This window comes from Haematobia irritans, chromosome 1 (genome assembly GCF_050003625.1).
Source record: "Haematobia irritans isolate KBUSLIRL chromosome 1, ASM5000362v1, whole genome shotgun sequence".
Lineage (NCBI taxonomy): Eukaryota > Metazoa > Arthropoda > Insecta > Diptera > Muscidae > Haematobia > Haematobia irritans.
This window is the reverse complement of record NC_134397.1, coordinates 56,430,074-56,448,476: the sequence shown is the minus strand read 5'-3', so window position 1 is coordinate 56,448,476 and position 18,403 is coordinate 56,430,074. Positions and strand designations below refer to the sequence as shown.

Genomic DNA, 18,403 nt, shown 5'->3' with positions numbered 1-18,403 from the left:
GCAATAAAATTTTCACAAAATTATGTTATGTATAGAAATAACATTTTGAAAAAATTTTCAATATTATTTTTGGTTCAAGTCGCAGCCCTGAGTATAATTTTATTTTTATAGAAATAACATTTTAACAAAAATTTTTATAGAAATAGAATTTTAACATAATTTTCTATAGAAATGAAATGTTGACAAAATCTTTAAGAGAAATAAAATTTTGACAAAATTTTCTATAGAAATAAAATTTTGACAAAATTTTTTATAGAAATAGAATTTTAACATAATTTTCAATAGAAATTAAATTTTGACAAAACTTTTTATAGAAATGAAATTTTGACAAAATTTTCTATAGAAATAAAATTTTCACCAAATTTTCTATAGAAATAAAATTTTCACAAAATTTTCTATAGAAATAAAATTTTGACAACATTTTCTATACAAATAAAATTTTAAAAACATTTTCTATAGAAATAGCATTTTGACAAAATTTTTTATAGAAATAGAATTTTAACATAATTTTCTATAGAAATGAAATTTTGACGAAATTTTCTATAGAAATAAAATTTTGACAAAACTTTTTATAGAAATGAAATTTTGACAAAATTTTCTATAGAAATAAAATTTTGACAAAAATTTCTATAAAAATAAAATTTTAACAAGATTTTCTATAAAAATAAAATTTTGACAAAATTGTCTTTAGGAATTAAATTTTGACAAAATTTTCTATAGAAATAATATTTTGTCAAAATGTTCTATCGATATAAAATTTTGACAAAATTTTCTATAGAAATACAATTTTGGCACAATTTTCTATAGGAATAACATTTTTGAAAAAAAAAATTGTAGAAATAGAATTTTAACATAATTTTCTATAGAATTGAAAATTTGACAAAATCTTTAAGAGAAATGAAATTTTGATATAATTTTTATAGAAATAAAATTTTGACAAAATTTTCTATAGAAATACAATTTTGGCACAATTTTCTATAGGAATAACATTTTTGAAAAAAAAAAAATTGTAGAAATAGAATTTTAACATAATTTTCTATAGAATTGAAAATTTGACAAAATCTTTAAGAGAAATAAAATTTTGATATAATTTTTATAGAAATAAAATTTTGACACAATTTTCTATAGAAATAAAATTTTGACAAAATTGTTTATAGAAATGAAATTTTAACATAATTTTCTATAGAAATGAAATTTTGACAAAATCTTTAATAGAAATAAAATGTTGACAAAATTTTCTGTAGAAATAGAATTTTGACACAATTTTCTATAGAAATAACATTTCTATAGAAATGTTCTATAGAAATAAAATTTTGACAAAATTTTCCATAGAAATAAAATTTTGACAAAATCTTTAATAGAAATAAAATGTTGACAACATTTTCTGTAGAAATAGAATTTGAACAAGATTTTCTATAAAAATAAAATTTTGACAAAATTGTCTATAGGAATTAAATGTTGACGAAATTTTCTATAAAAATAAAATTTTGACAAAATTTTTTATAGAAATGAAATTTTAACATATTTTTCTATAGACATGAAATTTTGACAAAATCTTTAATAGAAATAAAATGTTGACAACATTTGCTATAGAAATAACATTTCTATAGAAATGTTCTATTGAAATAAAATTTTGACAAAATTTTCCATAGAAATAAAATTTTGACAAAATTTTCTATAGAAATAAAATTTTGACAAAAATTTCTATAAAAATAAAATTTTAACAAGATTTTCTATAAAAATAAAATTTTAACAAGATTTTCTATAAAAATAAAATTTTGACGAAATTTTCTATAGAAATAAAATTTTGACAAAATTTTTTATAGAAATGAAATTTTGACAAAATTTTCTATAGAAAAATATTTTGTCAAAATTTTCTATCGATATAAAATTTTGACAATCGATATAAAATGTTGACAAAATTTGCTATAGAAATAAAATTTTGACACAATTTGCTATAGAAGTAACATTTTGACAAATTTTTTTATAGAAATAGAATTTTAACAGACTTTTCTATAGAAATGAAATTTTGACAAAATCTTTAGTAGAAATAAAATTTTGACAAAATTTTCTATAGAAATAAAATTTTGACAAAATTTTCCATAGAAATAAAATGTTGACAAAATTTTCTATAGAAATAAAATTTTAACAAAAATTTCTATAAAAATAAAATTTTAACAAGATTTTCTATTAAAATAAAATTTTGACAAAATTGTCTATAGGAATTAAATTTTGACGAAATTTTTTATAGAAATAGAATTTTAACATAATTTTCTATAGAAATGAAATTTTGACAAAATAAAATTTTAACAATATTTTCTATAGGAATTAAATTTTGACGAAATTTTCTATAGAAATAAAATTTTGACAAAATTTTTTTATAGAGATGAAATTTTGACATAATTTTCTATAGACATGAAATATTGACAAAATCTTTAATATAAATAAAGTGTTGACAAGATTTTCTATAGAAATAGAATTTTGACACAATTTTCTATAGAAATAACATTTCTTTAAAAATAAAATTTTGACAAAATTTTCCATAGAAATAAAATTTTCTATAGAAATAAAATTTGACAAAAATTTCTATAAAAATAAAGTTTTACCAAGATTTTCTATAAAAATAAAATTTTGATAAAAATGTCTTTAGGAATTACATTTTGACCAACTCTTCTATAGAAATAAAATTTAGACATTTTTTATAGAAATGAAATTTTGACAAAATTTTCTATAGAAATAATATTTTGTCAAAATTTTCTATCGATATAAAATTTTGACAAAATTTGCTATAGAAATAAAATTTTGACACAATTTTCTATAGAAATGAAATTGTTTGCTGAGCACATATAGGCCGATGCCCAGATCAAACTTCTTGAGCATCATGATATACCCCTTGAACATCTTAAAGGTTTATTTTGCACCCGATCCTCAAAAAAATTAACTAAACAAACAAAGTGTCTTCTAAAAAATGCAAAATTTAATGTTATTTATTTTAACTATAAAACAAAATATGTTCTATTTTCATTGAAAAATCAAGTTTTTATGGCATATTTACTTATAAGACTGAAATAACGCATATAAGAAGCAAAATTATTATTTGTTTTTGATTTTCTTATATTAACTGTACCGGCCTTATTACATTTCCTTTATCACAGCAAACCGGTTAAGAAACAGCTGTGATGGGCTTCTAACATTCTTTCATGGACATCCCTATTTGTTGAATCTCTTGTTTTGTTGTCGCGAATGTGCAAACGAGAGAGTAATCATATGGGCTCTCTCTAGCATAATTCACACGCACTCATACATACATACACGCAAGATAAACTCTGACAAGAATAATTTTTGTGTGAATGAATTTCCAATTGCAAGTCGAGAATTTAATGTCGACAAATGCGGTCGTGTGTGTGTCATCTGTAGAGAAAAAATATTAAAAACCAAAAAGAATATCCTTTTTAAAGTTTAGAATTAAAGAAAATAAAAAAAGAAAGAGCTTCAAGTGAAAATATAAATCGGAAAAGAAGCAGAAAATTTATCGTTATATAAAAAAATTATACAAATTGGTGTTCCTAATAAAGTGCAAATAAAAAAAGGATACAGTCGTGGTTGCCTAATCAACCAAAAGCTAAGGGAGTTATTCTAGTGCTTTGACGAAGAATAAAAAAAAAAAAGAAATAAGTGCTGTGGCAAAAGAAGAATAAATTAATAAATCGAGTCCATTGCAGTGTTTGAGTTTTTTAAATATCCAAATAATTAACAAAAAGGGCTAACGTTTTATAACACGGTAATACGGCGGTCAGCTTTTGTTTTATTTTGTATATAAATAAATCATTAAAACGGCATACGTTTTCGGTTCACTGAATTAAACCATTTAAAAGGTATTTTTAAATATTCTGCTCGATATTATAACAATAACAAAAAGCTAAAAAATATTTAGCATTTGTGACCAAATTCTCCTCAATAAAAAAAAGCATAAAGAGCCAAGCAGGCTGACCGACCAACACAAAAAACGTCTCTGCGTTCTCCTGCGATTTGTTTTTAATCGGAAACAACGAAACAAGTGATTCGAAAAAATTGTTTATTTGCAAAGTGCGTGTGTACGTGTGAGTGTGTGTGGATTTGTGCCTTTTTACCAAATACATTGCATCATTTTTCTTATCCTAATTTAAGGTAAGTTTTATTAAAACAAATTAAAAAAAAACATAAAAACTATACTAACCAGATGATTTTAAGGAGAGCTGCATTCCATCCTCTTTCTACCCCCGCACCAACAATAACAACGATTTTGGTTACTCTTTTTCTGGCGAATTGTCAAAACATATACATTTACTCTCTTGTTTTCTCTCGATGCTGTCAAGTTTGCTCTTTTTAAACTACACTCTCGCCTCATATACGTTAGGCTGGATCGAATAAAAAGCAGGAAGAAAAAATTTAGGTTGATTTTTGAAAATTTAGATTAATTTTAGAAAATTATAACTAAACTGTATTACAATCGCAGATGTCACGCTGATCTCACAAAAATAAGAAAATATTTTTACACGAATTCAAGAAATACTATCAGACATAATTATTTTTTTCTTTAGTTAAAGAAAACGACCTAGTTTAAAGCAAAAAAAATTGAAGTTCAAAATTGCAAAAATGTCTTCAGCGTCATACGAAGTTCAAGGTAGGCGCATTTTTGGTATATTTGACATGTTTTAAGAAATTCTTAACTATTTTGTGGGTGACAGGAACTGCGTTAATCTTTATGCTTCATTTGTGTATATTTTTATACCCTCCATCAGACAGTGGTTCCTTTCTTTGGAAATAATTCAGACATTTTTGGACGGACAAAAATATCAACATAATTTTTGTTTTGTATGAAAGCTGAAGTATTTTCCTCTAAGTTTGTGAGTCTCTAGTGGGTCCCAGGGGCTGACCAGTAGGCGTTAAAAATTGGTCACCTCGGGGGTATCAAATTTTATTTTAGCTGTCAAATCCGCAATTATGAACCGATTTCCATGACTTTTTCTTTGCATGTGCGAATATATTTTACAACAGTGGTTCCTTTTTTGGAAATAATTCAGAAATTTTTGGATGGATAAAAATATCAACATAATTTTTGTTTTGTATGAAAGCTGAAGTATTTTCCTCTAAGTTTGTGAGTCTCTAGTGGGCCCCAGGGGCTGACCAGTAGGCGTTAAAAATTGGCCACCTCGGGGGTATCAAATTTTATTTTAGCTGTCAAATCCGCAATTATGAACTGATTTCCGTGACTTTTTCTTTGCATGTGCGAATATATTTTATAGTTTGCGAGATATGGCCCCACAATTTATTTATTAATTTTTTTTTGCAAAAATTTTAACAAAGTGTGGTCAGTATTTTGGCCGATTCTTGTTTTCTTTTATTAACTGCAATCTCTACAAATCCTGGAAGATACAAGTATATACGGCCGTAAGTTCGGCCAGGCCGAAGCTTATGTACCCTCCACCATGGATTGCGTAGAAACTTCTACTGAAGACAGTCATCCACAATCGAATTACTTGGGTTGCGGTAACACTTGCCGATGGCAAGGTATCTTAAAACTTCCTAATACCGTAATATATACCACGTAGTCCATACTATATTTGACAACATTTTCTATAGAAATAAAATTTTGCCAAAATTTTCTATAAGAATAAAATTTTGACAAAATTTTCTATAGAAATAAAATTTTGGTAGATTATTTTTAGCTCGAGTGGCAACCATGATTATGAACCGATATGGACCAATTTTTGTGTTATATATAACTATAGACCGATATGGACCAATTTTGGCATGGTTATTAGCGGCCATATACCAACACCACGTTGCAAATTTCAACCGGATCGGATGAATTTTACTCCACTAAGAGGCTCTGGAGTTTAAATCTTGGGATCGGTTTATATGGGGGCTATATATAATTATGGATCGATATGGACTAATTTTTGTATAGTTGTTAGAAACCATATACTAACACTACGTATCAAATTTCAACCGGATCGGATGAATTTTGCTCCTCTAAGTGGCTCCGAAGTTCAAATCTGGGGATCGGTTTATATGGGGGCTATATATAATTGTGGAGCGATATGGACCAAGTTTTGCATAGTTGTTAGAGACCATATACTAACACCACGTCGGTTTATATGGGGGCTATATATAATTGTGGACCGATATGGACCCATTTTTGCATGGTTGTTAGAGACCATATACTAATACCATGTACCAAATTTCAGCCGGATCGGATGAAATTTGCTGCTCTTAGAGTATCCGCAAACCAAATCTGATGATCGGTTTATATGGGGACTATATATAATTATGGACCGATATGGACCAATTTTTGCATGGTTGTTAGAGATCATATACTAACACCATGTACCAAATTTCAACCGGATCGGACGAATTTTGCTCTTCTAAGAGGATCCGGAGGTCAAATCTAGGGATCAGTAATAAGAGAGAAGTTGTTTTTGTAACAGTTTAATGTAGTTTCATCCATTTTGTTCTATGCTTGTGTAGTTCAGCTGGTAGCCAGATCAAGGAACTCTGCGACACGGATGGGGTGTGTCCAGAGTGATCTGGTAGTGAGACGGGTAGGCATAGCTGGGCAAGCAAAAAGGTAACGAGTGTAATGTGGCCCTTGATTACATATGGGACACACGTCAGCAACTCTGCTATCGATCACTGATAAGTATGAATTGAAACTACCTTGTCTGCCGTGGGAGGTCTCTCTCCTCCGGTGCAATGGGCGGCGGTTGGACTCCGAGAACAGGATTAACCTTGTAGCTTCTCACCGCTTCAGCTACAGTATCCTCATGAATCCTGTTCAGGCCTGTCTAGTATGCTGCCTGATCTAGAGGCTCTCTTTTGTAACGCTGGATCTCGGGCTCTAGAAGGTGAAGATCAACTCTTACATTCCTGGGTGGAGGTTGTCTATCCACAAGATGGTTATTCGGATGACAACTTCGATGACAAACCAAGAGGTACTGCTTTGACAACATGTAGTTGTGTCGACGCACTGGGATGATCTTGGTCTCCGCATAAAGGTGATCCAGGGGTGTACTGCGGAGACATCCTGTTGCGGTTCTAAGGGCAGCGTTCTGACAGGTCTGTATGTTATTCCGCTGCGTATCGCTCGTTTGAGGTGTCCACACGGGCACTGCATAGTTTACCACTGACCGGCCAATTGCCTTATATGTAGTTAACAAGGTTTCTTTGTCCGCACCCCAAGTGCTGCCGGCAAGTGAGGACCTTGTTTCTACCGCGGAGCTTATCACAAATTGTAGTGGCAAGGGCGGACGACTTATAAAGGCTGTCGAATGTGACCCCGAGAATCTTGGGGTAATTTGTTGTCGGAATTGTTTCGCCATCGACTCTGACATTCAACTGCCTGCGTACTTCCGCCGTCCATGTAGTGAATAGTGTGGCTGAGGATTTGGTGGGAGATATCCTCAAATTTCTTGCAGTGAAATAACTGGTAAGATCAGCGAGGTAGACATTTAATCGATCGCAAATGTCATCAACAATGGGCCCGGACGCCATGATTGTGTAATCTTCCGCATAAGACACAATCTCGACGCCGTTAGGAGGGGGTGGAATAGAGGACAGGTAGAGGTTAAACAGTGCCGGAGATATCACCCCGCCCTGGGGAACTCCCTGTTTAACTCTACGGGGTTTTGACTTCTTGTCCCTGAATTCCACGTACGACTGGCGTCCACACATATAATTCAGAACCCAACGCGTCGTTCCTGCCGGTAGGGACGTGTTCTCGATGTCCTCGAATAATGTGGCATGGTTGACCGTATCGAACGCTTTCGATAGGTCAAGCGCCACGAGGACCGTCCTATGACACGGCTTGGGCTGATTAAGTCCCCTATTGATATGTGTCGAAATGGCATGTAAGGCTGTCGTCGTACTGTGTACCTTACGGAATTCATGTTGATGGTGGGCAGCTGAAAAATTATCCACAAAGCTGGGGAGGAGTAGTGCCTCAAGTGTCTTGGCTACTGGCGAGAGAAGGGGTATCGGTCTGTACGATTCACCTTTTCTCGAATCTTTGCCAGGCTTCAGTAGTGGAATCACTCTTCCCATCTTCCAGACATCGGGTATAATGAGTGATTCCAAGGACAAATTGAGGAGTCTGGTCAGGTACTCAACTCCCAGTATTCGCAGATGCTTCAGCATTAGCATTGAAATTCCGTCGGGGCCCAGCGCCTTAGATGGTTTCGCGCTGTTGATGACATTGGTAACTTCGGCTGCGGTAAATTGTGGTTCCTAACCCCAAAAACGTTCAATTTTCAAAATTTTTGTTTTTCTCGATAACATAAAATACCTTTTCAACGATATATTTACATAGGCCTTCGCTTAGTAAAATGCGCCTCACTAACTCGGGTGAAATAGTATATTTCTATAAATGTACCTGTTGAAGCCTGTTCAACCATCTTTACCTTGATTAAAATATCTATATAATGTATATGTATAATTGAATTGTATTTACTGAATTAATTTTATATTTGAATTGGACTCTTAATGAAATTGAACAAATTGAATTGAAAAAACTGAACTATCAAATTGAAATTGTGAATTACCTAGTATAGAGAAAGTGGCAACTCTTTGTTTTTCTCTTCAGTGAAAGCTTTCACTCAAATTTAATCTTAGCGATATTCGTCCTTCTCTACCATTAAAATGAATTGCTGAATTAACTAATTTTGTACACTTAATATGTCTGATTGCATTTTTTTATACTTCACTTGTGCACCGTCATCATGCTTGGTAAGCTGTCATCACAATAAAGTTCCAGACAAAACCTGAAATCTTGCCTTTTCTTTATATTTTCTCTTTTTGGTATTTTACAATTCCTGGAGACTCTTAAACCGCAATCGCTTAACAGTCCACTATTCAAGAAGCTCATCCAGAATTGTACAGTACGGTTATATGTATATACTTGGCACACTTGACGATACTATCAAATATACTCGCTGTGCAAAGTAATTCAGAGAAAAATCCTGGCTTCTGGAGCCATATAAGCGAATATCGGGCGTAAGATATATATGGGCGCCACATCTAAATCTGAACCGATTTCAACCAAACTGCACGAGGAGTCTTATTAGTAGTACAGTCAAGTGTGCAAAATTTGGTGAAAATCAGTTTAGATTCTGATAACACTTATATATATTTATTGTCCGATTTACACTTACATGACCAACGGAAAATAAATTTTCACTCCGAGACCACAGTTTCGCTCCGATTTACTTGAAATTTTACACAGGTAACAATTTTGCAACATTTTTGCTTCTCTGCGTGTAGTCCAAGTGAGCCTGAAATATCGGGCTGCCACTATACCTAAACTAACCTAACCTATATTTCGCAATTTTACATTGAAAATACAAAAACCGAAAATGGGATGATTTTTATCAAAACCGACAATCGGTGTACGAAAACAAACCGGTCCACCGGCTTTGGTCATTCTAATAAGAGAGAATTTCATCACTCGTGGTACTACAATGGAATGAATAGCCTAAGTGAACTTACAATTTATACAACCTAACCTAACCTAAGGAGAACTTGTTTTATATACAATTTGTTGTCAAGTACATATGCAATAAAAATATACTAATACTAATACAGCACGGCATAAAACACTTATTTAATAATTTCAACAATAATTAATAGTTAATTGAATTCTTTCATATAAAGCTTTAATTTTATTAAAATGCCACCAGTGGATACTTAGGCTTTTTTTCCGAACCTGCCCAATGTACCCTTACTCAATTGAATTGACAGGCAATCAGCTGTTTTTCGTTTTGTCGGTATTCTGTTGGGTTCGACGAAATCATCTTTACCTCCTTGTTGTTTGGTTTTAATTGATTATTTTTTTTTTTCTTTTACACAATATTTGCAAACGAGGTGACAAAGTAAATATACACTCATCTCACCCTAAATTTCATAATGCAGAAATTTGACATTAGTTTCAAGATTATACGGTCAACAGTAATGACGACAATGGGCATTGATTGTTTTATGGCCTTTGAGAAAAAAAACTGTTGTCTCTTATCGTGTTTTTTTTTGTTTCTCCATGTCGGCGACAATGACTCGCCGCCACAACTCATAAATTCTATATTTAATATGGCTGAGAGAGATGATTAGGAGAGAGAGAGAGAGTTTGTTTGGTCTAATGCGAGATTATCAAATGCCGGTTTACTGTTATGTATTTGCCAAGTGGTTGGAGTGTGTTATGTGTGTGTAGCTGTGTGTTTGTAGCTTAGAGCATGTTTGATTTCAATTCTAACGGTATGTGAGCATAAGAGAGGGATGATGGCTTATGCAAATCTTTTTTTATTTCCCTTTCCTGTCCAATGCACAAACTGAAAACTATGATGCAATCCCTCGCAAATATAGGGTAGTAGAAACAATGACTCATATTTTTCAACGGTCCAGAAATTTCTTAAGGATGGTGTTAGAAATTTAGTTTTTGAAAATGTAAATTTTGAGTTATAAAGATTGCATAGAAAATAGTTTAGATTAGGTTTATATGGATTTGTGTCTATTAGAAGTCATTCATTATACCCTGCTCCACACTGTGGAACAGGGTATTATAAGTTAGTGCATATGTTTGCAACACCCAGAAGGAGACGAGATAGACACATGGTGTCTTTGGCAAAAATGCTCAGGGTGGGCTCTTGAGTCGATATAGCGATGTCCGTCTGTCCGTGAACACATTTTTGTAATCAAAGTCTAGGTCGCAGTTTTAGTCCAATCGACTTCAAATTTGGCACAAGTATGTGTTTTGGCTCAGAATAGATCCCTATTGATTTTGGAAGAAAGCGCTTCAGATTTAAATATAGCTCACATATATATATTTCGCCCGATATGGACTTATATGGCCCCAGAAGCCAGAGTTTTACCCTAATTTGCTTAAAATTTTGCGCAAGAAGAACAATTAGTACTATAGTCAAGCCAAATTTTATTGAAATCGGTTCAGGTTTAGATATAGCTCCCATATATATCTTTCGCCCGATATGGACTAATACGGTCCCAGAAGCCAGAGTTTTACCCCAATTTGATTGAAATTTTGCACAGGGAGTAGAATTAGCATTGTTGCTATGCGTGCCAAATTTGGTTGAAATCGGTTCAGGTTTAGATATAGCTCCCATGTATAGCTTTCGCCCGATTTACTCTCATATGACCACAGAGGCCAATTTTTTGCTCCGATTTAGTTGAAATTTTGCACAGGGAGTAGAATTAGCATTGTAGCTATGCGTGCCAAATTTGGTTGAAATCGGTTCAAATTTAGATATATCTCCCATATACAGCTTTCGCCCGATTTACACTCATATGACCACAGAGGCCAATTTTTAACTCCGATTTAGTTGAAATTTTGCACAGGGAGTAAAATTAGCATTGTTGCTATGCGTGCCAAATTTGGTTGAAATCGGTTCAGATTTAGATATAGCTCCCATATATATCGTTCGCCCGATTTACACTCATATGACCACAGTGCCAATTTTAAACTCCGATTTAGTTGAAATTTTGCACAGGGAGTAGAATTAGCACTGTAGCTAAGCGTGCTAAATTTGGTTGAAATATGTTCAGATTTAGATATAGCTCCCATATGTGTGTTTTTCTGATTTCGACAAAAATGGTCAAAATACCAACATTTTCCTTGTAAAATCACCACTGCTTAGTCGAAAAATTGTAAAAATGACTCTAATTTTCCTAAACTTCGAATACATATATATCGAGCGATAAATCATAAATAAACTTTTGCGAAGTTTCCTTAAAATTGCTTCAGATTTAAATGTTACCCATATTTTTTTACTAACATTGTGTTCCACCCTAGTGCATTAGCCGACTTAAATTTTGAGTCTATAGATTTTGTAGAAGTCTATCAAATTCTGTCCGGATCGAGTGATATTTAAATGTATGTATTTGGGACAAACCTTTATATATAGCCCCCAACACATTTGACGGATGTGATATGGTATCGAAAATTTAGATCTACAAAGTGGTGCAGGGTATAAAATAGTCGGCCCCGCCCGACTTTAGACTTTCCTTACTTTTTTTCCCATAATGTAGTTTACTGTTTTTCTGTGAAAAATTTTATTTCTATAGAAAATTTTATCAAAATTGCTTAAAGAAATTTTTATTAAAATTTTATTTTTATAGAAAATTTTGTCAAATTTTTATTTCTCTAGCAAAATTTGTCAAAATTTTATTTATATAGAAAATTTTTCAGAATTTTATTTCTATAGAAAATTTTGTCAACATTTTATTTCTCTAGAATCTTTTGTCAAAATTTTATTACTATAGAAAATTTTATCAAAATTGTATATTGAAATTTTTATTAAAATTTTATTTTTATAGAAAATTTTGTCAAATTTTTATTTATATAGAAAAATTTGTCAAAATTTTATTTCTATAGAAAATTTTATCAAAATTTTATTTCTTTAGAAAATTTTATTTCTATAGAAAATTTTGCCAACATTTTATTTCTACAGAAACGATTGTCAAAATTTTATTTTTATAGAAAATTTTGTCAAAATTTTTTTTCTATTTAAAATTTTGTCAAAATTTTATTTCTATATTAAATTTTGTCAAAATGTTATAACTATTTAAAATTTTGTCAAATTTATTTCTATAGAAAATTTTGTCAACATTTTATTTCTATAGAAAATTTTATCAAAATTGTATACTGAAATTTTTATTAAAATTTTATTTTTACAGAAAATTTTGTCAAATTTATTTTTATAGAAAATTTTGTCAAATTTTTATTTATATAGAAAAATTTGTCAAAATTTTATTTCTATAGAAAATTTTATCAAAATTTTATTTCTTTAGAAAATTTTATTTCTATAGAAAATTTTGTCAAAATTTTATTTCTATAGAAAATTTTGTCAACATTTTATTTCTTTAGAAACGTTTGTCAAAATTTTATTTTTATAGAAAGTTTTAATAAAATTTTATTTCTATAGAAAATTTTGTCAACATTTTATTTCTATTTAAAATTTTGTCAAAATTTTATTACTATTTAAAATTTTGTCAAAATTTCATTTCTATAGAAAATGTTGTCAAAATTTTATTACTATTTAAAATTTTGTCAGAATTTTATTTCTGTAGAAAATGTTGTCAACATTTTATTTCTATAGAAAATTTTGTCAATATTTTATTTCTATAGAAAATTTTATCAAAATTGTATATAGAAATTTTTATAAAAATTTTATTTTTACAAAAAATTTTGTCATATTTTAATTTCTATAGAAAAATTTGTCAACATTTTATTTCTATAGAAAATTTTATCAAAATTTTATTTCTACTGAAAATTTTGTCAAAATTTTATTTTTATAGAAAATGTTGTCAAATTTTTATTTCTATAGAAAATTTTGTCAAAATTTTATTTCTATAGAAAAATTTTTGTAAAAATTGTATTTCTTTAGAAAATTTTGTTAAAATTTCATTTCTATAGAAAATTTTGTCAAAATTTTATTTCTATAGAAAATTTTGTTAAAATTTTATTTCTATAGAAAATTTTGTCAAAATTTTATTTCTATAGAAAATTTTGTTAAAATTTTATTTCGATAGAAAATTTTGTCAACATTTTATTTCTATAGAAAATTTGGTGAAAATTTTATTTCTATAGAAAATTTTGTCAAAATTTTATTTCTATAGAAAATTTTGTCAAAATCTTATTTCTATAGAAAATTTTGTCAAAATTTTATTTCAATAGAAAATTTTGTCAAAATTTTATTTCTATAGAAAATTTTGTTAAAATTTTATTTGTATAGAAAATTTTGTCAAAATTTTATTTCTATAGAAAATTTGGTAACAATTTTATTTCTATAGAAAATTTGGTGAAAATTTTATTTCTATAGAAAATTTGGTGAAAATTTTATTTCTATAGAAAATTCTGTCAAAATTTTATTTTTATAGAAAATTTTGTTAAAATCTTATTTCTATAGAAAATTTGGTCAAAATTTTATTTCAATAGAAAATTTTGTCAAAATTTTATTTCTATAGGAAATTTTGTCAAAATTTTATTTCTATAGAAAATTTTGTCAAAATTTTATTTCAATAGGAAGTTTTATCAAAATTTTATTTCTATAGAAAATTTTATCAAAATTTTATTTCTATAGAAAATTGTGTCAAAATTTTATTTCTATAGGAAATTTTGTCAAAATTTTATTTCTATAGAAAATTTTGTCAAAATTTTATTTCTATAGAAACTTTTTGTCAAAATTTTATTTCAATAGGAAGTTTTATCAAAATTTTATTTCTATAGAAAACTTTATCAAAATTTTATTTCTATAGAAAATTTTGTCAAAATTTTATTTCTATAGGAAATTTTGTCAAAATTTTATTTCTATAGAAAATTTTGTCAAAATTTTATTTCTATTTAAAATTTTGTCAAATTTATTTCTATGGAAAATTTTGTATATAGAAATTTTTATTAAATTTTTATTTCTATAAAAAATTTTCAAAATTTTATATCTAGAGAATATTTTGTCAAAATATTATTTCTATAGAAAATTTTATTTCTAAAGAAAATTTTGTCAAAATTTTATTTCTATAGAAAATGTTGTCAGAATTTTATTTCTATGATGCACTTTCTGGAACTGGTTCGGTGTCGGATGCTGAGGTGGAGAATACTGTTGTGCGGGAGATTTAGGAGCGGTTAAGTAGTCTTTATAACCCACTGCTACTGTCGCTGGTACGGTGTGCTGTCACGTAGTCAGTGTTACTATACATAGTAGCGATGTTAGGCCGTAACAGTTCCGGAAGTGCACCCACTCCAGGCACCTGTTACATCTCACCGAACGGTGGTGAATTTGGTTTCGGCCGAATGAATAGTGCTATTATAGCACTGTTCAGTCTATAGGATTATTGAGTAAAATCCCAACTCGGAGCAAAAGCAAACGGAGAAGGTTCCTCGGAATGCACCTCTTCCAACACTGAAAGACGTAAGCAACACGTACAACTATGTGGTTTGCGCTGGTCGTTGAGCTGGATCCATTGGGCCAGTCCTGTGTTGAGAACCTGCCGCCGTGGGATTTTAATATTGGTGGTATTTTTTTTTCTATGTACAACTTTTCACCTTTGAAGGTGATATATAGATCATATTTAGATTGGAGATTGTAATGAATATCAAAAGAGTCGACTTCTGGACTTGGCAATTTTTCAAATTTTGAAAAGGCGACATTTTCATAAGTTGACTTTCGATTATTCAAGTTTTGCAAAGGTCCAATTTTCGACTAGAGCTACATCACGTTCCCCTGTACTCCCGATTCTATTATTTCCCCAATGTTCGATTTGTCGAATTTGTTCATTTTAATTAACATCATCGATTTGAGTAAATTTTCAAAAAAACTATAAAGTTAAGGAGATTAGTTTTTTAGTTTAATTTTGAGAAAAAGTTTTCACTTTCCACTTAAAAAAAAAAAACTGAATTTATGTATATTGAAAAGTCGATTGTTGTAGCCACCCTACGGGAAATGGATCAAACCCAGGACCGGTACAGGGTTAGTCCCTGGTGTGTATGGACCAGTCACAGTTCTGGTCCAAGCGTATGGAATGGACAGGTCACTTTAACATGGGTTTGTCATTTGCTGCGAAAATTTACACTTTAGGACACGACTTAGACTCATCCCAAAGGACTCGTGCTGGAACAACTTAGTAGGTCTATCCCATAGACAACTGCTATTGAAAAAGTCTGGGACAAACTTTTAGGGCCCTGTTTCCATCCGTATCGCACCAGAAAGGAATATGTTGAACAATAAATAGTTCTGATAGTTGTATTGTAGTAAAAGTGTGGATTCAAAAAGATTTTAATATCAAGTGAGTATAAAAATCAATAAATAATATGACAATTAAAAATGTGTATAAACTGGAGCACTAGTACCAGTCCTGTAATGGGTCCATTAGTGGCAATTTGCACTAATTTCCCGTAGGCCATTTTGATCTTTTTGTTGACATAATTATCTAGAGCTATGTTACATCTTCTCCTCCTTTCATCGCAATTAGATTATATCCGGCAAAGTTCGATTAATTAAGTTTGTCAATATAAAAAGTCGATTAGTCCACATTTTAATCAACACCAAAGCCGTTTTGACTCAATTTTCAAAAAAGAATGATATATAAAGGCTATTAGTCGATATTTAGTTTTTGATTTTGTGACAAAATATTAATTAGTCATAAATTCGATTTTTGACTTTTGTACCCTTAATTTTGATATCATCTACGATTATATTTTTAACTTGATGGCGATACCCATAAGTGACGCAATATCTAAGATTTGTTGACAGACATCAATCTTAAATATTACTTGGCATTGATGAGTGCTGATAAATCCCTACATATATGAGAAAAGTGTTTTGATTTATTATTTAGTTATTTCTAAAATAGACCTAGATATTACTTTGCAAAATGCCACGCAAAAAATGCTTATTTTGATTGATTTATCTAATCCACTGCACAAGTTAGTGGTGGCAAACACATAGTTTGAGTTTCACAGACATATTGTTTGGTGTCAATAATAAATTTAGTCATTATTTTGTATTTGCTATTGAGAAAATTCGAACTCGTCCGTTGGCGATAATCGCCAATTGTTTATGGTATCTATAAGGGTAACATATTGATTAAATATTATTAAATTTATTTCACTACTACTGCTATGAAATTTATACACTTTGCCATAAACAATCTTATCGTGACGAACAGTGGTATTGGATGGAATATTTTCGCCATAGAAATAAACATTTTTTTGAGGATTGTAATGATTGGAACCGGTTGACTGATCAGAGACAAATCCTTGTAACTTAGCCCTTGAGTGGTGTTGCAGATATTGGCTTCCTTCGGTAATTTTGCGGGGAGAAGCCCCGCAATGTGTGTAAATAAACTCGACCCTTTTGGTGTTTGGAGATGACAATTTCGCTGAAGTCCAATCTCCGAACAAAAGTTGCCATATATACTGAGTCAACCTGTAATAATGGAATTCCTTCATATAAGTTTATCCTCATTGATTCTAATGACTCCCGAGATATTGGTAGATATCTGTGCTAGAGCCAGTATTGGTTCAAAGTTGCCCTCATAGCGATAACATGGTTACTAGATGGACAGGTCTTCTGAGATCGCATTGCATCAACTATTGTGACATTTCTGGACATAATATTAATAATACCTCTAAATGTTGGTCAGGGGATCCAGCGAAGTTCTAATGAAGAGACGTTTTTTTAGCCACTCTTATTCAAGCAAACATTCAACGGCACGGACTCTCACCCTAGCAGGTATATTACCTCTATGGACGCTGCCTAAGAACCCAGCAAAAAAAGAGCTTCCAAAAAAATAGTTTGGATCCCCAATCTGTGATCCGGAAGTAGTGCAAACTTGGATCATCTCCAATGAATTTTACATGAGCTTGTCATAGGACGGAAGTACTCCCTTTTTGGATCCTTTGCATTGCTTTTGAAGTTGTGCCCTGGAATTAATTTGAATGAAGAAATTTAAAAAGCGAAAAAAAAACAATTTTTTTTCAATCAATTTCACTTTTTTCATCCATATGTTTTATTACACAATTATTTTCCTATTATATAATTTTTACAATTTGAAAAACTTTTTCGCTCCGACCAGGGGTTGAGCCTGGGTTTGCTGGCACCATAACGGAACGCCTTAGCAGACTCAGCCACAAACGCCATTGAACATAAAGCGTCGAAAGGTCAATTCAAATGTTTGTGATATGATCGTAATACGACACCAAGGAATAACATTCTAATTGCTTCTCGAGATGTTCTTTATTAGTATGAACGAAAAAATAAGAAACGCAGGTTCAAATCTCACCAGCGGCAATTTTTTTTGATCAAATATTTTTCTAAAAAATTATTTTTTTGTGTGCATCGTTTTTATTTTTTATTTTCGGCATATATTTTCGTACACTCAAAAAAAAAGTGAACTCACTATTTCACTAAAGCCAATTTAACTATATTTTAGTTCATGAACTTATTATATTTGGTGAAAGTTTCATTTACTCTAATAATTTTTTGCGTACGTTAGTTAAATGAACTAAAAGACGGGAAAAAATTATACTCAAGTTAAGGATAGAGATTTACTAATTTACGTATTTGTCATAAAATAGTTCATTATTTCTTCAAATTTGTACATTTTACTACAAAATCGTTCATCATGAACTTCGTATGTCACTAAAGACATTCTTGCAATTTTGAACTCCAATTTTTTCCTTCAAACTACAAAATTTTCTTTAAAAAGGGGAAAAAATTATCTATGTCTAACAAATTTTCTTGAATTTGTCGAAAAATATTTACTTATTTTTTTGATATCGGTGCGATGCCAGCGCTTGTAATACAGTTTGGTTAAAAATTTCTAAAAATATTCAAAATTTTCTAAAATTAATCAAAAGTTTTCTTCC

General features: G+C 30.3%; 1 protein-coding gene across 1 annotated transcript in view; it reads left to right on the top strand.

Annotated features, from left to right (window-relative positions):
* The first annotated feature begins 3,926 nt into the window (after positions 1-3,926).
* Positions 3,927-18,403, top strand: part of SNF4Agamma (SNF4/AMP-activated protein kinase gamma subunit) — a 514,590-nt gene continuing 500,113 nt past the window's right edge. Inside the window, exon 1 of the mRNA XM_075290408.1 lies at positions 3,927-4,167. The gene's annotated coding sequence lies outside the window, so the exon portion shown is untranslated. The remainder of the gene's footprint in view (positions 4,168-18,403) is intronic.